General features: G+C 45.3%; 1 long non-coding RNA gene across 1 annotated transcript; it reads right to left on the reverse strand.

Annotated features, from left to right (window-relative positions):
* Nucleotides 1-2,431: 2,431 nt before the first annotated feature.
* On the reverse strand, nt 2,432-8,717 carry LOC310748250. Its single transcript, XR_014541248.1, has 3 exons — nt 8,606-8,717; nt 6,773-6,811; nt 2,432-2,459 (listed from the first exon to the last, which is right to left on the reverse strand). It is a non-coding gene; the product is annotated as an uncharacterized lncRNA (long non-coding RNA).
* Nucleotides 8,718-12,010: the final 3,293 nt, after the last annotated feature.

The following is a 12,010-nucleotide window of genomic DNA, read 5'->3' on the forward strand; positions in this document are numbered from 1 at the left end:
CAGCTTCAGGATCTGTCCTTCCAGTGAGCACTCAGGGCTGATTTCCTTCAGAATGGAGAGGTTTGATCTTCTTGCAGTCCGTGGGACTCTCAAGAGTCTCCCCCAGCACCATAATTCAAAAGCATCAATTCTTCGGCGATCAGCCTTCTTTATGGTCCAGCTCTCACTTCCATACATCGCTACTGGGGAAAACATACCGGGTAGCTTGAACTATACGGACCTTTGTTGGCAAGGTGATGTCTCTGCTTTTTAAGAGTGGGGTAGGAGTCCCTGTTTCCATTGGAGAAATCTTGGAAGGCATGGTCTCTGCCATAGAGGGAACAACACACCAGAATGTAACCCCCACATAAATGGGGGGGGAGGCCTATATATAAAATAAATCAAGAAACCAACCCCCCTAAGTACCAGGAACCAGGTCTGCGGCTGAGAAATCTATACCTGCCAGTTGTTTCCCAGATACACCTGCTGCTCTCTGCTGCAGCCATGATGGAGGCATGAAACTTGGGCCAGCAGAACAGCGCTACCCAGTCATAGTAGGTATCTCCACAGTCACTGGCTTGGTCGTCCTCTTCTTCAAAAGGCCCTAGCCGAGAATGAGAGATCGGAAGAGAATTCTGACTGGGACTGTGGCAGGCAAAAATCCCCTGCCCCATCCCATCATACATCTCCATGCAGCTCAGTGTGTGCCCCCACCCCCTGCTATAATAATAATAATAATAATAATAATAATAATAATAATAATAATAATTTATTTATATCCCGCCCTCCCCAGCCAAAGCCGGACTCAGAGTGGCTAACAACAGTAAAATAATACAACATTCTAAAATCATTTCATTATAAAATCAGTTCATGGCATCTTGCCAGCAATTCATTTATTAAACATCAGCTACGCAAATGCAAACTACCTGACAAACATCACTTCTAGTTTGGCTCTGGGAAGAAAGCGTATCAAACATTGCAGGTGTCAGAGCTACCCTAGGTCCCAGCTCACAAAGGACCAACGCTGCTTCGTTGTTAAGTATAAAAGTCTTTATTGAAGTTCAGTTTCACTTCCAGAGCCGCAGCGCGCAGCCCCACGTCTAAAGTGTCAGACCGCTGATGCTCCGTCTGAGTCTCCTCCCCCTTGACACCAATTTAAGATTCTAGCCTTGCTCCACCTTCTCCGCTGCTCCTTCCTCCTCTGGGTCCGCCTGCCCGCCGGGGTTCCGCCCTTTCTAGCCTCTTCTCCCGCTGATTCCCCTGAGCCTTCTCCCTCCCTCCGGCGGGCTTTAGGAGCTGGTTCCCCATCCGGGTCTCCTGCTGTTCCGCGCGCCTGCACATTTGAACTTGGCGCGCGCGCCCAGCCAGCAGCTTTCCTCCTGACCGTTCCACTGCTGCTGTCACTGCTTCCCCCTTCGGGGGGGCTAGCTGCAACTGACCTCCCCTCCGTTGGAGGCGTGGTCAGCCCTGACTCCCTCTCTGGAGGAGACACTGCCCCTGACACATGTGACTCTTCCCCCCCACTACGCTCTGGTGGGGAAACTGGTCCCGATCCCCCACTGCTGCTTTGGGGTTCCCCTCTGGCTCCTTGTTTCTGGTGCGTCCCCCCTGGGACCCCCCTTGCCCTGACCATCGGCGCCCCCTTCTGGGAATCTTCTGATTTGCTGGAGAAGCTCATGGAATCTCTCAGGCCACTGTCATACTCCCCTACGCTGCCCTCGGATTCTTCCCCTTCGCTCTCCCAATCCTCTCTCCCCAGTGCTCCTGCTCCTGATTCCCTGACAGCAGGCAACAGAAAGGATGCCTGATTATACACCATGTGCAAATGGTGTTGAATTGGGAGAGAAATCAAATCACATTCCAGCCAGCTTTTTACATTCAACCCAACAGGCAAACGGTGCATGTAACTAGGGATGTGCAAATCTGTTGAATAATAATAATAATAATAATAATAATAATAATAATAATTTATTTATACCATGCCCATGTGGGAGGGTTTCCCCAGCCACTCTGGGTGGCTTCCAACAAAATATTAAAATACAACAGTCTGTGATTAAAAGCTTCCCTAAACAGGGCTGCCTTCAGATGTCTTCTAAAAGTCTGGTAGTTGTTTTTCTCTTTGACTTCTGGTGGGAGGGAGTTCCACAGGGCAGGTGCCACTACTGAGAAGACCCTCTGCCTGGTTCGCTATAACCCAGCCAGATGGGCGGGGTATAAATAAAAAATTATTATTATTATTATTATTATTATTATTATTATTATTATTTTATTATTATGCAGTGTGTGTCACATGTGAAAATGTCCAACAGAGGTCACAAAATAAAAAGTGAGATATTGGGTAAACAGACCATTTTGGGACACAGATCTCATTAAAACAGAAGCGTGTGGCTAAAAGAAGAGCAAGGACTTCTGTTTTGCAACAGAGGAGATGGGAGGAAGAGATCATTGCTTACCTTCTTCATCTGGATACAGGTAGGAGACTGGAAGGAGAAGGTAGATGTTAGTCTAGGAACAGCAGTAGGATAAATAACAGTGATAGGGCAGGCCTGGGGACTCACTAGCTCAACTATTACCTTCCTCAAGAAAGATCTATTTAAAGAAAGGGAACCTGCGAAGGCTGCTTCATCTCCCCTGTACTGTATACACAATTTCACCTTCAGTTTTGGCTCCAGAACTGACACAAACTTAAGAGGAAGACAGATGGAATCAGCCCAACTACTGATCCATAAAGGTAAAGGTAAAGGGACCCCTGACATTAGGTCCAGTCGTGACCGACTCTGGGGTTGCGGCGCTCATCTCGCTTTATTGGCCGAGGGAGCTGGCGTACAGCTTCCGGGTCATGTGGCCAGCATGACTAAGCCGCTTCTGGCGAACCAGAGCAGCGCACGGAAACGCCGTTTACCTTCCCGCCGGAGTGGTACCTATTTATCTACTTGCACTTTGACGTGCTTTTGAACTGCTAGGTTGGCAGGAGCAGGGACCGAGCGACGGGAGCTCACCCCGTCGCAGGGATTCGAACCGCCAACCTTCTGATCGGCAAGTCCTAGGCTCTGTAGATCAGATCAAAGATATATCTTTGCAGAGCACTTTTCTCTCCCCTCACCCCAGAAGTTCCCAAGCGAGGGATGATGGAGATTATTAAATCTCTGCTGGGGGGGCAAATATCTGGAGGAGGACAAAGGCTCAGCCCAGAACCCTGCTTATGTTCACGAGTGCCTCTCTGAGGATGTGCATGTTGGTTTTCCCTCCTGTCACAGCTACAAGGATCGGGAATGAGGAACTTTGAGGTGACCAGCAAGCAAGGCATCCAGGCAACCTTAAGCCCCAATGTCTGCGTTCAAATGCCGCGTTAAACCGTAGTTAAAAGACAAACTATCCGTTGTATCTGAGTTGATCACAGTCAGAGTAGACCCACTGAAACTGATGGAGTTGAAGTTAGTCCCATCTGTGCCATTCAAGGGAAGAAACTAGCCAGAGTCTCAATGTTGTGATGTGTGAACCCAGAACCATGGTTTGTTTCCTACAACCAAACCATGTACTTAGTTTACCTCGTTTGGTTTATTTGAAGATAACAAACCATGAGCACAGCTTCACACATCACAACAAGACACACTCTAGCTTGCTTGGGGCTTGTTTTCTCCTCTGCATGGCGAGGTTAAGAGCAGCAGCTGTGCAGGAGATGTGCTTGTGAACATTAAGGTGTAGTTTATTTTAAACCGTGGTAGGCAAACTAAGGCCCGGGGGCTGGATCCAGCCCAATCGCCTTCTAAATCCAGCCCAAGGACGGTCCAGGAATCAGTGTCTTTTTACATGAGTAGTATGTGCCCTTTTATTTAAAATGCATCTCTGGGTTATTTGTGGGGCATAGGAATTTGTTCATTCCCCTCCCCCCAAAAATATAGTCTGGTCCCCCACAAGGTCTGAGGGACAGTGGACCGGCCCCCTGCTGAAAAGGTTTGCTGACCCCTGTTTTAAACTATTGTTTAACTGAAATATACTCGGAGTTGAGAGTGGATTTCATGTTCTTTATTCAGCTCATAGTGATGAGGAGGAAAGGAAGTTCCCCCAGAATGTCTGCTTTAAATACATTATTTACACAATGGGCCCCACATGATTGGCCTACAGGAGAATCCCGGAATTAGCCAATCAGGTCGCGGATTCACTTCCACCTGGAGCTGGATTGGGTGGCTCCTTTGGACCAACCAGACTGCTGCATTCTGGAGCCTATTGTTCTAGGACCAATCAGACTGCTGCATTCTAAATCCTATTGTTCTAGGACCAATCAGACTGCTGAATTTTGGATCCTATTCAACTCAGTACATAACATTAACATTGCAAACCAAACCAGTATTTCTGGCAACTGGGCATCATCCTGCTTTCGAAAGTAAATCTTTTATTCTTGGCTGCAATGGTCAATGGACATGAATGAACATTCCCCAAGAAGCTAAAAGAGAAAGAAAACAATTCTTTTGAAAGCCATCTATGCATCAGAAGACCCAGGGACTATGAGTTCCGTAGATACATTACGTGTTGCACAATGCAATATCAACCAGTGGCGTAGCGTGGGGGGTGCAGGGGGGGCGGGCCACACCGGGCGCAACATCTGGGGTTAGGGCAAATCCATGGGTTAGGGGGCGCAAATCCACGGGTTAGGGGGCACAAATCCACGGGTTTGGGGGCGCAAATTACTTGCCTTGCCCCGGGTGCTGACAACCCACGCTACGCCACTGATATCAACTTCTATCTGCCCTGGTGTCGTAAAAATTCACTGGTTGACCCTAAGTGTTACTGTTTAAAAAAAAGAGAAAAGGAATCCCTGCCTTATCGGCTCCTTCCACATTGTTCCGAATAATTTTTATAAACATCCATGGTTTCCTCTCAAGAACCTCCTTGTTCAAAAGCCAAAAAGCACCGAACGCCTTCCTTCCCAAGGCAGCGGCTCCCTATTCCTGATCCAAAAATATTAGGTAGTTCTGGGATCTCTTCCAGTTTGGGGAGGAGTGGGGAGGAAAGCACAAATGAAAAGTTCCCCCTTGCCCTAACCTGATGTCCCCATTAAAGAGGGAGGGAATCTGTTACTGTCTTGGGAAGAGATTACCACATTTTTTTCTGGCAGAATTCGTGTGCCTTTAGCACCGTCTGCAGGCAGAAATTCAGCAGCTGAAATCTTTCCTCCTCAATGTGCAGAGACACCAGAAACGCTTCACCTGCCAAACTACTGCTTGTCGTACAATTTGTTTGGCCGTTCTTTCAATTTATTGGCCCACCTTTCTACAATATAGAACCCAAGGCGATCAGTTTGTAATGTTTCATTATGTTTAGGGAAGCTTTTAATGTTTAATAGACTCTTGTATTTTAATATTTTGTTGGAAGCTGCCCAGAGTGGCTGGGGAAACCCAGCCAGATGGGCGGGGTATAAATAATAAATTATAATTATAATTATTATTATTATTATTATTATGTCTTTATATATGTGGGAAGCTGCACAGAGTGACTGGGGCAACCTGGTCAGATGGCCGAGGTACAAATAATAAAATTATGATGATGATTATTAACAGCAACCATTAAAAATACATCAAAATACTTTAAAAAATATAAAAAGAGAGAAAATAGGACCAAACAGTGGTCACATTAAAACACTTTTAGATGAATTTAAAATGTATTGTCCTGACAGTGGAAAGAGAAGGGGCTAAGTCGGTGGTTCTCAAACATTTTTTCTGGGTCACCAGACCCTCCAAGTGTCCTTATTTCTCAGGGATGTCCCCAAATTAGAGAAGCTGTCCCAGTTTCTGATTTGATCCCGGAATGTACCGCTTTTCCTTAAGACATCCCTATTTTCATTGGAGAAATGTTGGAGGGTACGTAGTTATCTGACCCCCGAGCCGTCTGAAGGCAATCCAGTATAGGGAAGTTTTTTTAATATTTAATGTTTTATTATGTTTTTATATATGTTGGAAGCTGCCCAGAGTGGCTGGAGCAACCCAGTCAGATGGGTGGGATATAAATAGTAAAATTATCATTACGGAATGGGACGACCCTATTTTCATTGGAGAAATGTTGGATTCTGGGCCGCACTTCCAAAATAAAAATTTGCTCGCACCACAGCAATTTTTTCATCGATAAGAAATACATTGGGAAACAAAACAACTCCTAGCGGTGCTTGATTTATAGCACATAACACAACTACTTTGTCGTATGATCGTGAGACATCCAGAAAGTACAGTGGTACCTCAAGTTAAGAACTTAATTCGTTCTGGAGGTCCATTCTTAACCTGAAACTGTTCTTAACTTGAGGTACCACTTTAGCTAATGGGGCCTCCCGCTGCTGCCGCGCTATTTCTGTTCTCATCCTGAAGCAAAGTTCTTAACCTGAGGTACTATTTCTGGGTTAGCAGAGTCTGTAACCTGAAGCGTCTGTAACCTGAAGCGTCTGTAACCCGAGGTACCACTGTATAAAAGACTGTGGCTCCGTAACAACACAAATCATTCCCAGAATATAATATTGATTGTCCTTGAATGTTCCCACCGCACTTGTCATCCTCTCCTGCCACACCCTTTGAGGACCACTGGGCTATGTGGACGTCCCTAGGGAGGGTCTTTTAAATATAGGGTGTAGCCTCTGGGAAGGCCCTCCCGTGTCCCCATTTCTTAAAGGCTCAGTACTCTCTGTATGAGAAGTGTGGAAATGGCGACGGAAAGATAACTGGGAATGGGCAGTAGTGTGCATGCTAAGGGTTAGGGTTAGGGTCTTCTCTCCTTGTTCCCAGAGAACAAATATTTGTTTCTCTCTTACTTTCATCTTCAAAGTCATCATAGGCCAGTGCTGTGCATCCTGAAGGAGGAAAAAGAGAAAGGTCAGAGAAGGAGAATTGCAGGAGTCCCTTCTGTCTTAGCCCCACCCTAAAGCCAAACCACCCAAGTGCCCCCATTTTCCAGGGACAGTCCCAGATTTACCGAAGCTGTCCTGGTTTCTGATTTGATCCCAGAATGTTCCATTTTTCCTTAAAGGTAAAGGTAAAGGACCCCTGACAGTTAAGTCTAGTCGTGAACGACTCTGGGGTTGCGGCGCTCATTTCCCTTTACTGGCCGAGGGAGCCGGCGTTTGTCCGCAGACAGTTTTTCCAGGTCATGTGGCCAGCATGACTGAGGCGCTTCTGGTGAAACCAGAGCAGCGCATGTTAACGCCGTTTACCTTCCCGCCGGAGTGGTACCTATTTATCTACTTGCACTTTGACGTGCTTTCAAACTGCTAGGTTGGCAGGAGCAGGGACCGAGCAACGGGAGCTCACCCCATTGCGGGGATTTGAACCGCCAACCTTCTGATTGGCAAGCCCTAGGCTCTGTGGTTTAACCCACAGCGCCACCCACGTCCCTCTCTCTCAGTTACTCAGGACTTAACTTCCGAAAACATTTCACCGGCGAAATGTTGGAGGGTATGTAAACCTCTCATTGTCAAGGCCACTGCTGCACCTCACGGTGCAACAGATGGAAGAGGTGAAGGAGGAGGTAGGAAAAGAGAAATCTAGCTGGGGCTTCCCTGGACTACCCTTGTCAGTTCAGAATAACTGCTTTGGCTGCTCTTTTTTTGCATATTGTATGTTTGTGCAGCTGCTGGAAATGGAGAGGGGCTCCCTTGTTTCTCTTCGGTTGGGTTGCTTTGAAGTTCTAAGCACCGCAGGCAACTTCCTTGCCCTTCGCTCTGCCCCGCAAGTGACCCCAGGTCCACAACAAGGTCCCTCAGGTTCACCTGAAAGGACTCACCTCCAGGTGTGCACCAACACAGCGTTATCATGCTAAAGCCAGGATGACTTTGTTGCTTTATTCGGACAATGCAACTGAGCCCAAGAATGGGAAATCAAAAGCAACTTTGCTGCTGCCAACTAAAATAATCCAAGCTAAACACCAACAGATGTCCACCCACCCCCCAAAGTTAAATACAATAGCGTTATAAACCGTGAGGTAGAGCTTCTATGGAGAAGCTGGCCTCATACATTCAGGAGAGAGAGAGGGAGGCTCACCAAGGAAGGCAAATTTGTTGTAATTTGTTCCAAATGTTTGTTAAACTGGAATCAAAACAAGTCGTTTTGTGGGTTTCCAAATCACACAATTTCCACTGTGTTTTTTTTTTTTTAATGTACGTTCTTCCAAGAGAAGAACAGCCCCAAGGGATTGCAAATGTCAAAGCCCTCATTCATCGTAATTATTGCAGAGTCCTAGCCAGAAATTTGGTCAGGTTGTGGAAATCAATATGCAGTATAGAGGACCCCCTCCAGAATTGGAAACTACAGCTTAGCCCCACTGAATTGAATAGGATTTACTTCTGAGTAGGTTTGCTTAGACTTGCATTGTAGAGTTTCCAAGCAAATCAGAACAAATACTCAATAAAAGACTGGATGCAATTCTAACTTCCATGGGAGTTTTGTGCAGGATCAGTGCTCAATTACATATACAGGTTGGTCTTTTCCCCATACAATTCAGGCAAATCTTAGGGTTGGTTTTTCCCCCTCAATAGCATTATACTCACATTAGCCCAATCTACTGCCAGTATCATGGTATTTTTCATGCCATGTAGCACTGAAAGACAACTATATATTTTTTCTAATGGGACGGGTAAGAGGACACTTACCTCTGCAAAAAACCAAAAGCAGGATAGAATACTGGAGACAACGCCAGAGAGGTTGGGGCATTCTCATCACCATCTTGGGAGAGAAATTCAGCCTTTCTCCTCTCTTATCAAACGGCTGTCGGAGACCCCTATGCCCACATCGACTTGGAAGTTTGGCTGTGAAACCCTCCCATGTGAGCCTCTTGCAAACTGGACCAGTTGTTGAAAGAAAGAGTCATTCATCATAGATAACTATCAAGCAAGGGGCATGAATATCCTGAGGTTTGATGAACGGGAGATGATAGTTCCATGGGTGAGCTGGCTTTGGAGAATCCTAAACATGCTCTAAGATAATCTCATTGTTCACAGATTCCAGGGAGATCCTTGCTTCTTAATGCTGCCGTGCTGAGAAAATGTTTTCTGAACAATGGAAAATTACCGGGACATGCAGGGACCAAATCCCAACACAAGGTAAGGCATACTTAAGCATACAGTGGTACCTCGGGTTAAGTACTTAATTCGTTCCGGAGGTCCGTACTTAACCTTAAACTGTTCTTAACCTGAAGCACCACTTTAGCTAATGGGGCCTCCTGCTGCCGCCACGGCGCTGGAGCCTGATTTCTGTTCTTATCCTGAAGCAAAGTTCTTAACCTGAAGCACTATTTCTAGGTTAGTGGAGTGTGTAACCTGAAGCGTATGTAACCTGAAGCGTATGTAACCCGAGGTACCACTGTATTTGTAACTTTAAGCCTAAAGCCTGCCTTCAGGGATCACACTGTGCTCTGCCTGATCATGAATCAACTTATTTTTGTTACTTATGAATAAGACTGTTGTATCTTTATTCTTTTAAGAGGGATTCAAAGGGTATTACCAGGAGCATATCCCAATCTGGGCAATCCAGATTGAATTGCTCATTGTCTTAAGAGATTCTAACGAGTCTGCAACCAACTTCCTGCTGTCTAATAGGGGGATGCACTCTGCTATATGAAGAAACTTGCTAGCGCGAGTTAGGAAGGATCATATTAATCAGTACAGTGGTACCTCGGGCTAAGATGGCCCTGCTCTTTAGCTACGAAGCCAACAGCATGCTGAAAATGTATCAGTTACCCCTATGCTCAGGTATATGGAACCAATGAGAAGGAAAACATAGTTTTGAAGCCAGTAAGATAAGACCAATTCTATAAACACTCCGCAAAGCAGGAGAGAGAGGTATTGGCAAATGATTTCCCTTCAGCCCTATGAGAGATATACAAACTTCAAGAGAGGGGGGGGGTTGCTTGGCTGTTTTCCAGCAAAAACTCAAAATAGCCAAGTCCCAGTGCCAAAACAAATGGTGGTTCAAGTTTCTGAAGTGTCAGAGACTATGTGAAAGTTTTTCCTGTTGGGATGTGTATGCAGCAATGAGTGATATCGTTGCTCTCACCAGAGGCACATTTTGAAACCATGCGAGTTTGGTAAAGAACAATAGTGGTCTTTAAATGCATTGCATTTCAACTGTATTGTAACTTTTGAATTTTTTTATTTTTTATTTTGAAAAACAAAATCCAATCGTGGTGGCCTTCATAAGAAGGGAATGATTCACCTTACCGCTCCCCCCTTCATTAGGATAGAAAATTGCGTTCTATATTGTGTATAAGTTCTAAGGTGACCTCATGTTATGATCACCTCATGTTCCACGGGTGAGTCCAACCACAAAAGATCAGTTCTGGAGGCAGTGTAGAGGTAAGGTCGGCAAGTACAGCCATTTTCTGGGAATAAGGCAAAGTGGTTATATATAGTCATTTCCCACAGTACAGTGGTACCTCGGGTTACATACGCTTCAGGTTACACACTCCGCTAACCTAGAAATAGTGCTTCAGGTTAAGAACTTTGCTTCAGGATAAGAACAGAAACCGGGCTCCGGCGGCGCGGCAGCAGCAGGAGGCCCCATTAGCTAAAGTGGTGCTTCAGGTTAAGAACAGTTTCAGGTTAAGTACGGACCTCCGGAACAAATTAAGTACTTAACCCGAGGTACCACTGTATTTATATTTTAGACTTGCTTCTCTTCACCCTCCCTACTCCTGCCTGAAAGATTCTGCGGAACCCAAAAGCTTGCTGCACTGTGAACATGTCTCACTCTGAAAAGTCTGAGGTAGCCCCCCCCACACACACAATTAACACAAGGCCCATGCCACTGTCACCTCTCCCAGTTCCAACCCGAGGAATTGTGCTGCCTATCAGATGTTAGTTACTCAATTCTAGTCCGACACAGAAGCTGCTAAACCCTAAGGCAGACCCTCCAAGTGTCCCCAATTTCCAGGGACGGTCCCAGATTTACAGAAGCTGTACCTGTTCTGATTTGATCCCAGAATGTCCCGCTCTTCCTAAGGCTATCCATATCTTCATCAGAGAAATGTTGGAGGGTATGGAGTTATGCAACCCACGAACTAAGGAAATAAGTAACTCTACAAGCTTTAGAAGACATCTGATAATCTGATAAGAAAGTTTTGAGAATTTAAATTCTAGATTAAAATTGATTACCTAACTGAGAAGGGGATTGTAACAAAAACACTGGGGCCTAATTTGAATAGTAGAGTGCCTGGTATCTGGTGGGCAGACCAAAGCACTCATCAGGAGAGCTATGAGATTCAGGTGAGGGTCAGATGCCTTGTCAATCCCAGCAGGTATATGACAGGAAGACCTGGTCTGAAGATAGCCCTGTATAGGGGAGGGTGTGTTTTTTTAGTGTTCAATGTTTTATTATTTTTTTATAGATGTTGGAAGCTGCTCAGAGTGGCTGGGGCATCTCAGCCAGATGGGTGGGGTATAAATGATAAAATGATAGTGGTGGTGGTAGAATAGGATATCCCTATTATGGAATAGGACATCCCTATTTTCATCAGAGAAATGTTAAGGCATAACTGAAAACTGTCGAAAAAGGAGGAAAGAACTGGGAGCTGCCAATAGAAATCGGAGAAATCCAGGCTTTTATTATAGCACCAGCGTCTCCGTGCCCAAACACAAAACAGCAGGGTTGTTTATACTCTTTCCAATTTGGATTTTATTTCTTGTGATTTGTTGTTTATGGAGTAGTGTGTCTTTAAGAACAATAAAATAAAATAAAATAGCATGAGCAGGTATCGTTCACAGAGCTGTGCAAAACAACCTTGCACTATACATTCTGTTGCTAATATTGCAGAGTGCTGGGAGTGTGGACTGGTTTGCTTTTTCCAGTCGAAAATTCCTCAAAACACTCCTCATCTTGTTGCCCTCCTCTTGGCTCAAATTAGGAAGTATTCTGGCCATGCTATGAGTTAACTATGACTTTGTTGAATTGTATTGCTTGCTTGCTTTGATGGATTTCTTTTTGTTGTTTGCTTCATAGGCTGTTGCGTTTGATATTATAGCGATTGCATTTTTTTATTATTACTGTTCCTGCTCAGCAAT

This window comes from Podarcis filfolensis (genome assembly GCF_964270895.1).
Source record: "Podarcis filfolensis genome assembly, chromosome: 13".
In the NCBI taxonomy this organism is placed as follows: domain Eukaryota; kingdom Metazoa; phylum Chordata; class Lepidosauria; order Squamata; family Lacertidae; genus Podarcis; species Podarcis filfolensis.